This window comes from Manis pentadactyla, chromosome 5 (assembly GCF_030020395.1).
Source record: "Manis pentadactyla isolate mManPen7 chromosome 5, mManPen7.hap1, whole genome shotgun sequence".
NCBI lineage: Eukaryota > Metazoa > Chordata > Mammalia > Pholidota > Manidae > Manis > Manis pentadactyla.
The window spans coordinates 17,052,128-17,063,436 of NC_080023.1; the positions used below are offsets into that span (position 1 = coordinate 17,052,128).

At 40.4% G+C, this 11,309-nt stretch overlaps 1 non-coding gene across 1 annotated transcript; it reads left to right on the forward strand.

Moving 5' to 3' along the window:
- The first annotated feature begins 6,710 nt into the window (after nt 1–6,710).
- Nucleotides 6,711–6,817, forward strand: LOC118930348 (U6 spliceosomal RNA). Its single transcript, XR_005032007.2, has one exon. It is a non-coding gene; the product is annotated as a U6 spliceosomal RNA (small nuclear RNA).
- The last annotated feature ends 4,492 nt before the right edge of the window (nt 6,818–11,309 follow it).

The window sequence follows — 11,309 nt, forward strand, 5'->3', positions numbered from 1 at the left end:
CATTCACAGTTGCATCAAAAAGAATAAAATACCTAGGAATAAACCTAACCAAGGAAGTGAAAGGCCTACACTCTGAAAACTACAAGACACTCAGGTAAGAAATTAAAGAAGATACCAATAAATGGAAACATATCCCATGCTCATGGATAGGAAGAATTAATATTGTCAAGATGATCAGTCTACAGATTCAATGCAATTCCTATCAAAATACCAACAGCATTCTTCAATGAACTAGAGCAAATCATTCTAAAATTCATATGGAACCACAAAAGACCCCAAATAGCCAAAGCAATCCTGAGAAGGAAGAATAAAGCTACGGGGATTATGGTCCCCAACTTCAAGCTCTACTACAAAGCCACAGTAATGAAGACAATTTGGTACTGGCACAAGAACAGACCCATAGACCAATGGAACAGAATAGAGAGCCCAGTTATAAACCCAAGCATATATGGTCAATTAATATATGATAAAGGAGCTATGGACATACAACGGGGAAATGACAGCCTCTTCAACAACTGGTGTTAGCAAAACAGAACAGCTACATGCAAGAGAATGAAATTGGATTATTGTTTAACCCCATACACAAAAGTAAACTCAAAATGTATCAAAGACTTGACTGTAAGTCATGAAACCATAAAACTCTTAGAAGACAACATAGGCAAAAATCTCCTGAATATAAGCATGAGCAACTTCTTCCTGAACACATCTCCTCGAGCAAGGGAAACAAAAGCACAAATGAACACCTTGGACTACATCAAACTAAAAAGTTTCTGTACGGCAAAGGACATCATTAACAGAACAAAAACATATCCTACCGTATGGGAGAATATATTTGTAAATGACATATCCAATAAGGGGCTAACATCCAAAATATATAAAGAACTCACACACCTCAACACCCAAAAAACAAATAACATGATTAAAAAATGGGCAGAGGATATGAAGAGACGCATTCTCCAAAGAAGAAATTCAGATGGCCAATAGACACATGAAAAGATGCTCCACATCACTAGTCATCAGGGAAATGCAAATTAAAACCACAATGAAATATCACCTAACACCAGTAAGAATGGCTAGCATCAAAAAGACTAAGAACGACAAATACTGGCAAGGATGCGGAGAAAGGAGAACCCTCCTACACTGCTGGTGGAAATGTAAGCTAGTTCAACTATTGTGGAAAGCAATATGGAGGTTCCTCAAAAAACTAAAAATAGAAATACCATTTGACCTGGCAACTCCACTCCTTGTAATTTACACAAAGAATACAACTTCTCAGACTCAAAAAGATATATGCACCCCTATGTTTATCGCAGCACTATTTCCAATAGCCAAGAAATGGAAGCAACCTAAGTGTCCATCAGTAGATGAATGGATAAAGAAGATGTGGTACATATACACAATGGAATATTATTCAGACATAAGAAGAAAACAAATCCTACCATTTGCAGCAACATGGATGGAGCTAGAGGGTATTATGCTCAGTGAAATAAGCCAGGCAGAGAAAGACAAGCACCAAATGATTTCACTCATATGTGGAGTATAACAACGAAGCAAAAGTGAAGGAACAAAACAGCAGCAGACTCACAGACTCCAAGAAGGGACTAGTGGTTACCAAAGGGGAGGGGTGCAGGAGGGCAGGTGGGGAGGGAGTGAGGTGGGGATTGAGGGGGTATTATGTTTAGTACACATGGTCTGGGGGATCACAGGGCAGAAACTGTAGTACAGAGAAGGCAAACAGTGAATCTATGGCATCTTACTATACTGATGGACAGTGACTGCATTGGGGTATCTGTAGCGACTTGATAATATGGGTAAATGTGGTAACCACATTGTTTTTTCACGTGAAACCTTCATAAGAGTGTATATCAATAATACCTTAATAAAAATTGTTTTTTAAAATTGCCAAAAATAAGAACTAAAACAGAATCATTTTATAAAATAAACAGCAAAACCTACAAACCTCAAGTACCTTCAAAACCTAAATTTAAAAATTTACCTTAAAAGTATTTTAGAAATCCTTGTATTTGGCCACTATCCAGGGCAGTTCTTTAGGATTTACAAAATAACATCTCCCCAAACGACACGAACAAACTCTGAAGTCCTCAGGCTGGGATCTTCTCACCGGAGCAACTCAGCACTATTGAAAAGCTTTTTATTTGGTTATTAAACTGGGTGACATAGTGGCCTTATTGTAGCACTAATTTTAGATTCTGTGGCCTTTCCATCTCTACACTTTAAAAATATATAAAATAAGATTACTTCATTTCAATTTGATCCAGATTAGATGATGTTGAAACTAGAGGTAGTCCCATTCATCTCAGCTCATAGATGCCAAAGTGAGGCATGTTCCGGTTCTCATGATTCTCGGCCCAAACATTCCATACTCCTTCGTTAATGCATTCAACATGCTTCCAAGACTCAAAGCTAACTGGTATGCATGCATGAATAAAGCAGAGAAAATTCTCCAATCTTTGTGAAGGTTATATTCTCCCAGGGCCGACTAACATAGAACATAATTACACACACACACTCATGCACAGACACGCACACACATGCACATGCGCACAATCCCTGAAATGGGCTGTGGAAGTAAAAAACAGGATAACCCAGCTCTGAGGAAGGGAGGAGTGGTACCTAAATTCAGAGAAAAAAAGGAAGGAGGTAGAAATAAGTGAAATATGCTGATCTTTCTAACTTTCGATCCTGCCAGAGGGAGAAGGGAGCCACAGCGATGACAGCAGGTGGAAGGAGAGGGCAGGGGAAGTAAAGCCAAGGCTGGAAGGAGCTCAGAAAGGCTTCCTGACAGTTACATGCAGAATTTCAGGTCAGGTTTGGGAGATTCCAGAGCACATTCCTTTATCCCTAAGTGACAGAGTGCCTTGGAACAGCCCCGTCTATGTGGAAGGGGCTAAACTCTGGGGAGCTTGCCACATAGAATCATCCCCCACCACACCGTGAAAGGGTTATCTCCTGCAGACTAAGAGTCAGAATGGCCAGTCTAAACCTCAGCATTCACAGCTTTGTTTTTTAATATTTTAATTGTCAGCTGGATGCATGAGTGAAGGGGCAGGGGAACACTAACCAAAGTATCAAGAGACCAGAATCCTCATCTCAGTTCTGCCTTAAGAAATAATCTCTCTGATTTTGAATCAATCATTTCATGGTCAGATGCCATCTACATGTAGTGTTTAGTACAAAGAGGCTAGACATTAAAAAAAACTACAATTCAATAAATAAATTAATCCTGCTGTGTGTGTGTGTGTGTGTGTGTGTGTGTGTGTGTTTTAAATAGACTTCTGCATAGTAAAAAACTGTTAGAAAATTCAATGAGAACATGGCCGTGAGTTTTGATTGCATCACAACAAATACATCCACATGTGCATTTGGATTATATAATCTGTCATGACATCATCATCAGCCTGTGAGATGGCTTTATTTTTCTTTTTGAAAGAAAGATAGTCCTATTTTAAGAAACACTTTGTTCTAAAGATTTAAAAAAATGTATGTACTCAAGTCATGCCTTTTTCAAGGGCAGTTTGGAAAGTACTATTAGGAAAATAAAAGAATCTAGCTAATATATTCCCTTTCGATTTAACAAACACATACTCTGCACCTACATTGTGCTAGGAAAAATCTTTGCTTTTAAAGTTCTTAAAGGCTAGTAGAGGTAAGGAAGCAGTTAACTAACAAAGTGTAAGTGCCATATTAAAGACACCATGAAACACAGAAGGGGGCACCTCTCTGCTTCCTTCAACATCAGGACAACGTTGAAGACAGCAATACTAATCCCTGCTAACAGCTGCTGGGCACTTGCTTTGGGCTAAACTCCGTTTCATGCATTATGTACTTAAGCATCATGGAGAAAAGGAAGTACAGAACAATGGTTAAAATGTAGGACCTGGGAATAATCCTGTCCGTATTCAAATTCAAGCAGCATTAAAATGAAAGGCAAGTAGAGTCATGTGTAAAAGGTAAGCAGGCACACATTTCTGACACATGCTTCTGTCCCATCTCTTTCAGACACACAGATTTTGGAGCATTCAACTAACTTTGTATGTTTATTTTTCAGACTATATGGCCCACATTAGGAGGGCCCTATGACCTTTGTGATCGTACCTGAAGATTGCAAAGGTAGGGCAGAAGCCTTGAATTGGTAGAACTTAGGGTGGTTTTTGTTGGTGAGATGGAAACTCTTAGGTAGGCAGGCAAATTTCTTTGTGTAGAAGACCCCTGATAATATTCTGATAGAAATTTGTATCTGAAAAAAATTTCCTCTTTCCTAATGATGTCAGTATGTAAAGAAGCAGATTTATAAGAAATGATTACCTTTCCGTAAGTGTAGTTAAAACATGAGGAGTGAGTGGTGGGGTCCCTAAGCACGAAGAGCTGTATCCAGTGTTTTAACTCCCACAGACCATGTCAGATGCTCCCCCACCCACGGCTTTCTTCCTCTCCTTTCAATCCTGCACCCATCCCCACTGTGGGATCCAACCCTACAATGTTTGAGCATCCCCAGGGGAGTCTGGGAGGCCTCAGTTCTTTGGCTGATGCCCTCTCACGCACTGCGTATGTTATATTTCTAATGTATGATGTGGAGTTTCTTGATCTGTGCTTGATTTTATTCAGTGAAAACTAAAACCTAAAAATTAAAAGAAAACTTTTTTAAAAGTCTTTTTCATGCTGCTCAGAAAGACTTCTAAGTTTCTCAATTAAGACTTCCTTCTTTAGTGTAAGATAATAAGTGGTTTACAAAAGTATTTTCTCCTCCCTAAAAATGACTACTTAAGCCTCAGGTCATCCCTGTTCACAGAGGAGAGATAATAGCCTCTCCAGCACAATGTTGGTAATGTGTGGAGCAGAGTAAGTGCTCAATAAATGTCAGCTGTTATTATAATAATAACCCATGAGGTAGACTTTTCAGATTTTACAGACAAGGAAAATGAGTCATTGTGAGGTTTGAGTAACATGCCCAAGGCCATGAAATGGACTGACTCCAGAGCTTTAAGACTGAGCTAATGGAGTTAGTTCATGATGATGTGTAATTTAAAATTTTATAATATGCCGAGGAAAAAGGAGTCCAATCGTAACAGAATGGAATCTATGTTTACATTCAACATTATTTGCTACTCTCTAAATATTGTTTATTATATCTATTACATATTATCTATAGGATGTCATATATTTACACATGATTTAAATTGTCTTAGAGTTTATTTACAGCATCTATATAATTTATTTATATACTATTTATGTTATATCATGTTATATTTATGTTATATTCAGCATGCAATGATGGTGCTTGTGGATAAAATGAGGGTTCCCGTGGCCAGGATTCTCACCTGGCCCAGCTTGGGTAGCTCACTGCACATGGGTGGGCAATGCGCTGTTACTGACTCTATATAAAGAGCCCTGCCCACTGCTCTGGGTGACATGGTGGCACGGCTGCAAGGTTGCAGGAGAGCATAGCAGAGGCTGGAATGGTGGCAGCACCAAGGACAGAGACTGGGACGGCTGTGCGGGCAGAGAGGCCCAGAGGCAGAGACCAGCTTGCTACATGCAGACTCACTCTGAGCGGACAGGATTCTAGTGACTGACCTGCCACCTGGAAATAAAGTTGGGTATAACCCTTTCACCCCAAGAATGTTCTACTGTCATTTCTTTGGTCACATTGAATCCATAGTGAACTTGCCCAGGGCTGAAACCCACTGGTAAGACAGTGCTTTATGCTCAAAAAATAGCATAATGTTCTTTTTATAAATAATAAGATCTTGCCTTCATGAAAAGGAGAAATAGTATCAGGGACTCATTCCTTTAATTGTTTTATTCAATAAATATGCATTAATTATTACTAGGCAATGATACGGAGGCAATGGTGACTCACAATTAACCAAGAAATAAAATATAAAAAGTTCCTTCTTTTTGGGAGAGGACTTTCTGGTGGGAAAGAAACTAGTAAACAATTCATTACAACTCAATAAGGTCACTGTTAACGTAAATGTAAGGAGCCCTGGCAGAAAGCCCTGCACCTGGCTTAGGAAGCCTGGGGAGTCAGCCCTGGAAGGCTTCCAGACTGTAGCTCACTGGTTTATTCCGCTAATGGTTACTGGGCTCCCATTAAAAGCCTCGCCCTTGTTGAGTCCTGGAGATAAGTACTGTGAACAAAGCATGTCGGGGCCTTCAGTTAGGGAACTCATAATCCCAGTGAACCCCCAGGAAAAGAGCTGCTCAGCTACTATTTAGCAAAGATTCTGGAAGAACTGAAAATGTTTGCCTCTTCTCATTCACTTCTCTCGTCCACATTTAATTTAATCCAGAACAGCATCGGTCAAACTTCAGCAGAGCAAAGCAACAGAACAGTTTGGGAAACTTTGTTAATTGGGTTGATTTAGGTCAGTGTTTTCTAGCACATAAGCCTAAACGCTCCCTAATTATAAAGAGTGTGAAGCCCACAGAGAATACCAAGTTCCCTTTCAAGTTCTGGGGGTTACTAGCGCTCCGCATGCTGCTGGGAGTTGTATCAGTAATTCAGCATCACACCTGAAACATTTGAGCTCACTCTGAATGCAGCCATTGTGAAGATTTTTCTGCATTTTTCTGCTTGTATCTTTAATTAGAATTCTGAAAGTCTGGTCATACACCTTTGCCTTAGCCCACTTGGTACCTGATTCCAAAATTCTTCACCTCTCTAGCTAAACTAAAGAACCATGATTGTGCTCATTTTCGCAGCACATATATGGGAGTTGGAATGATATAGAGAAGATTAGCATGGCCCCTGCGCAAAGACAACACGCAAATTTGTGATGCATTCCATATTTTAAAAAAAAGAAGAAGAAGAATCACAATTGTCTTACCATAAGAATTCCCCACCAGAGCAAAAGTAAATCAGGATGTTGTTATTTGGGTGATAAGTAACTCGGAGAAAGCTTTCTAATGTAAAATCCCAAGTCCTTACTTAAAGAATGTCTTTGCTAAAAGAGCTTTGCCTTGCTAAATAAGACAATTTTTTTTCTTTCAAGGGCAGCAGCATTAATATTGAACAGGTTTCTTTGCATCTGTTTTATTTGAGGAAACTTCTGTCCCAAGTCTCTTAAATTCTGAGTTTTGATTGCCTAATTTGCAGAACAGGTCAGCTGCCGTGCCAGCTTCATAGGTTGTAGTAGAGAATCCTGTGACATAAGATAGCATTTGGAAATCTACAAGAAAAAACATAAATCAGCAAGATGTCACTTTACATTTTAGGTCACTAATGTTTTGCTGCCTGTCATTAAAGCAGTGAGTACAGTAAAAAAATATATTGGTCTGGGGATTAAAAGACAGGAGAATTGAGTTGCAGAACAGGTTTACCATGAACTAGGTGACTGAACTTTAAACAAGTACCTTAATACTTTCAGAGTTTCAATCTCTTTGTTTTACGAGATGGCCTGGCTCTATTATTTCCAAGTGCCTTTTCCAATATAAGAATTCATTTTTTAATGATCATTTGTTAATGCAATTACCATTTGCTAAGCATTTAACGTGTTGGACACAGTATTAGTCACTGTGGATCAGAGTAGGAAAAGAGAAAATACCACATCAAAGTCTGACCAAAAAGGCAAGACAGCATTACTAATCAGCCAGGAGAAAAGCCCAGGGCCACTATGAGAACAGGTGTCCTGGGGGATCAGTAAGAAAACAAGATTAATCATGAAGAGAATAGATTTACAAGGTAGAGTTAGCTGAGTAGCCATAGGCAAGTCACATTACCTCTCTGGACCTCAGTTCCCTCATCTCTAAAATGAAGAGTTTGGGGTCATGCAGTAATCTCCACAGTCCTTTTTATGGCACCTAAAGTAGGCATTTAATGGTACTCAGTGCAAGGCCTTAAGGTGATAAAAGCACAATGTAGCCCAGTTCGGGCAATAAGCCACCTAGCCTGGGTTGCTCAGGACAGACCCCATTTATGGCTGTTGTCCCTCAGTAACCATTAATAACACCAACAGCATCCTCCCATCCCAGTTTCACTCTCCCAGGTATTCCAGTTTGGATGACCACTTATCATCACTCTCCTAGTAATCCGGCATATGCACACAAACTGATGAGACAAGATCATAAAACAGTAACAACTGTCAAGGATGGGACAGACGTAAGTGTTGCAGGACATCAGAGGTGGAAGAATGAATGACCAGTCTGCTTGCTCAGAGAAGGCTTCATGGAGGAGTTGGGACAGGTCTTAAACCTAGAAGGTGAGATGGCAGAGGAGAGGGGATTCAGTACAGCCTATATAATTAAGTTGAACTTCAAATTGCTTCCCAGATCCTCCCACATTTTAATTACAGAGCAGTGTTTGCACCTCTTTGGCCTTCAATGACATATTTAGCTTTATCATCCCCAGATGACCCTTGGCCTTTTACTCCTTCAAATGTCCAAGATCCCACCTGCTTAAATGCCCTCAGTATCAGCTCAAGGATAACACAGGCATTGCCTATCCATGTGGATCGAGTAAATCTCTGCTTACCAGATTTCAAGAATCTTCTAAGCTCCACTCTTGGCACATCATTCTTTTTGTTTTATGCTTTTCCTTTGGCAAATGTCAATCATCTCTCACTGTTGCTAGGTTTGACTCCCAAGCTGAATCCTGAGCAGTTGTGTTGAGCCATGGAATCTCTTTTGGAAATCAGGCCCTTCATTCCAAAAACCGGACATGGCCACTTGGATATCACTAGGGCTCAATCTCTAAAATGGCTAACACAACGTTTGTTCTATGCTATTGCTATTAGTTATTTAAATGTTCATCTGCTTTGAGAACTTGGACTATATCTTAAGCAATATTGGAACATCAGGGCCTTGTCTTGTAGCTACCAGTGCCCAATAAACACTATTGAATTGACTGTTGTTTTTATTCCTATTCTAATATTTGCCCCCTGCCAACTCCTACTCTTTCTGTTTCTCAATAGAGATGACAGAAACCTCCAGGATTTCAAAGGTAATTTAAGCTTCGACTTTATGCAATAGACAGAACATTGACTCTACCAGGAGCTCAGCAGAGAACCATCCCTTGTTCAGTTTTCAGTATAAATCTCACTCGGAATGGGGAGAGTCACAGTTGCCTTCCCTTGTCCTGTCCATCTAGCACCACAGTCTGCACGAGAGATGTGAGTCCCTGGCTTTGCCTCTCATTCCTCTCTCCTGCCTGTGACTGCAGACTGACCTGCATTTGCTTTTCCCCATCTGTTTTACAAAATCATTCTTCTATTTTCATCTCTGTTCTGCGCTGACTAAACCATTGAAACCATGACCTTTGAAGCAAGTGTAGCAATGATATCAGTGCATCCTCTGATTGAAAAATCAAAACTGAGCCCACCCATGGTATAATTATTCTGTGCGCACACGAGTGGTGTTTGTACTTGCAGAAGACAGATAATTGGATTTTAGATTACTGATAAAAATATACACACTCCACCTGAGCCCCAGCAGCATTTTTTTCCTGGGACCCTGGAGAAACTTGAAACTTTAATTCTTCAGTAGGCTCTCATCCCGACACATTTGGCTTCTAGGCCCTCCCTGTTCCAGCTCATGAAGGTCTGTGGCCCAGCTCCTCGTCTTTCTCCAGAACTCTCTGCACTGCTCCCATACCAGCCATGATCACTATTCATCCAGCCCCTCGGCCCGTAACTACCCTCCTGCTCCAATTCTGCCTTCCACTCTCTGTCTCCCACAAAGTTACCAGAGTCACCATAGCCCCTTTTGGATTTTCCTTCCGAACACTGTCAATGAAATTTCCTAGCCCCAAAATTTTCTTCTGAAATTGAAATTAGTTACCAACATTGAAAAACCAGGAGATTTTCCATTAAAATGAGATTTCTGAGTTAACAGATTGGGCCAGACTAGACCACCCTTCCCATGTGGCCATAGTCCACTGGAGTTGAACAGTGGCTGCCCCAGTAAGAAAGGACAGGAGCTGGCCTACTGCCATTGTCCCATTGTTGTTGATGGTGGCCGTGTGGTTGCAGTGGTGGCAATTACAACACCAAAGTAGAAAAACAACACTTAGGGTATATGTTTGGGACTTCTGCCTCAATTTCATTTGTCCACCCATCCAACAAATATTGATTGAACACCTGCCATCGGACTGAGAATTGCAAGCAATCAAGTTAAATGCAGCCCGTACTCAAATGTCACCTCCTCAACAAAGCCTTCTCTACCTTCCTTCCTGACAACTAGATCCTCTTCTCTGCATTTTCCCATCCACACTCCTGTCCCACTCCCCTGCTTTTTTGTCTCCATAGCAATCTCCATCCTCTGATTATATTTTACTTATTTATATTTATCTGTTTCTTCCAGAATTTAAGCTTCCTTAGGCCAGGTATTTTTATTTATTTTATCATTAGTTACATCAGCAGCATCAGCTGTGTCTGGAATAGAGGGACAGTAAATATATTGTTGAATTAATTTATGAGGCCCCAGCTACACTCTCCATTCTGTGTCTGACCCCTATGTAGGGGTACTAGGCATACTAATGATTATACATGCTAAACTCTAAGAAACAAAATAAAGCCAACTAAATTCACAGAAGGTGATGGTAGAGACGCTAATTTGTATTGAGTGGTTAGAGAAGAGGCCTTGCAGACAAGGTGACATTTAGACCTGAATGACAGGAGGGTGTAAGCCAGGCTGGTGTCTGGAAGGGGGGACACCAAAGCAGAGTGAACAGATGAAAAAAGCTCAGAGGCAGGTTTGCATCTGGTCTAGTGGAGGAGCAGCAGGACGCTCTGTGAGGCTGGCGTGGGCAGGAGGTGGTGAGGAAAGTGAAGACGTAGATTGCAGCCAGATCCACCGTGTCATGGTCAGATGGGATTTTATTCTGCTTAGAGTGAGAAGTGATATGAGGATTTTTTAACAGAAAGGTGATATGATCTGACCGATGTTTTTAAAAGATCTCGTAGGCTACTGTTTGTCAGTCAAGAGTGGAAGAATGAAGACCAGTTGGAGGCCATTGTATGAGCCCAGATAGAAGACAGAGGCTCCGGACTAGGTCATAGTGATGCAGGTGGGCATATAGAAGGTTGCTAATGGGTTGGATGTGAAATTAAAAGAGGGGGTTAAAGATGACTAGAAGGTTTGACTTTTTAATTTGAACGACTGTATAATTTCACCGAAGGCTGATAACCCTTAAAGCCAATGGAGTTTGTTGAAGTCCATTATGTAGTTATACTTTGAAGAAATAAGCTCTACTTTGCAATACTTGAAGGATGAGAAGCATAGCTAAAATAAACATGTATAACCATTGAGGAGAAAAGATAAATTCTAGGACTTTAAAACTTGAATAATTG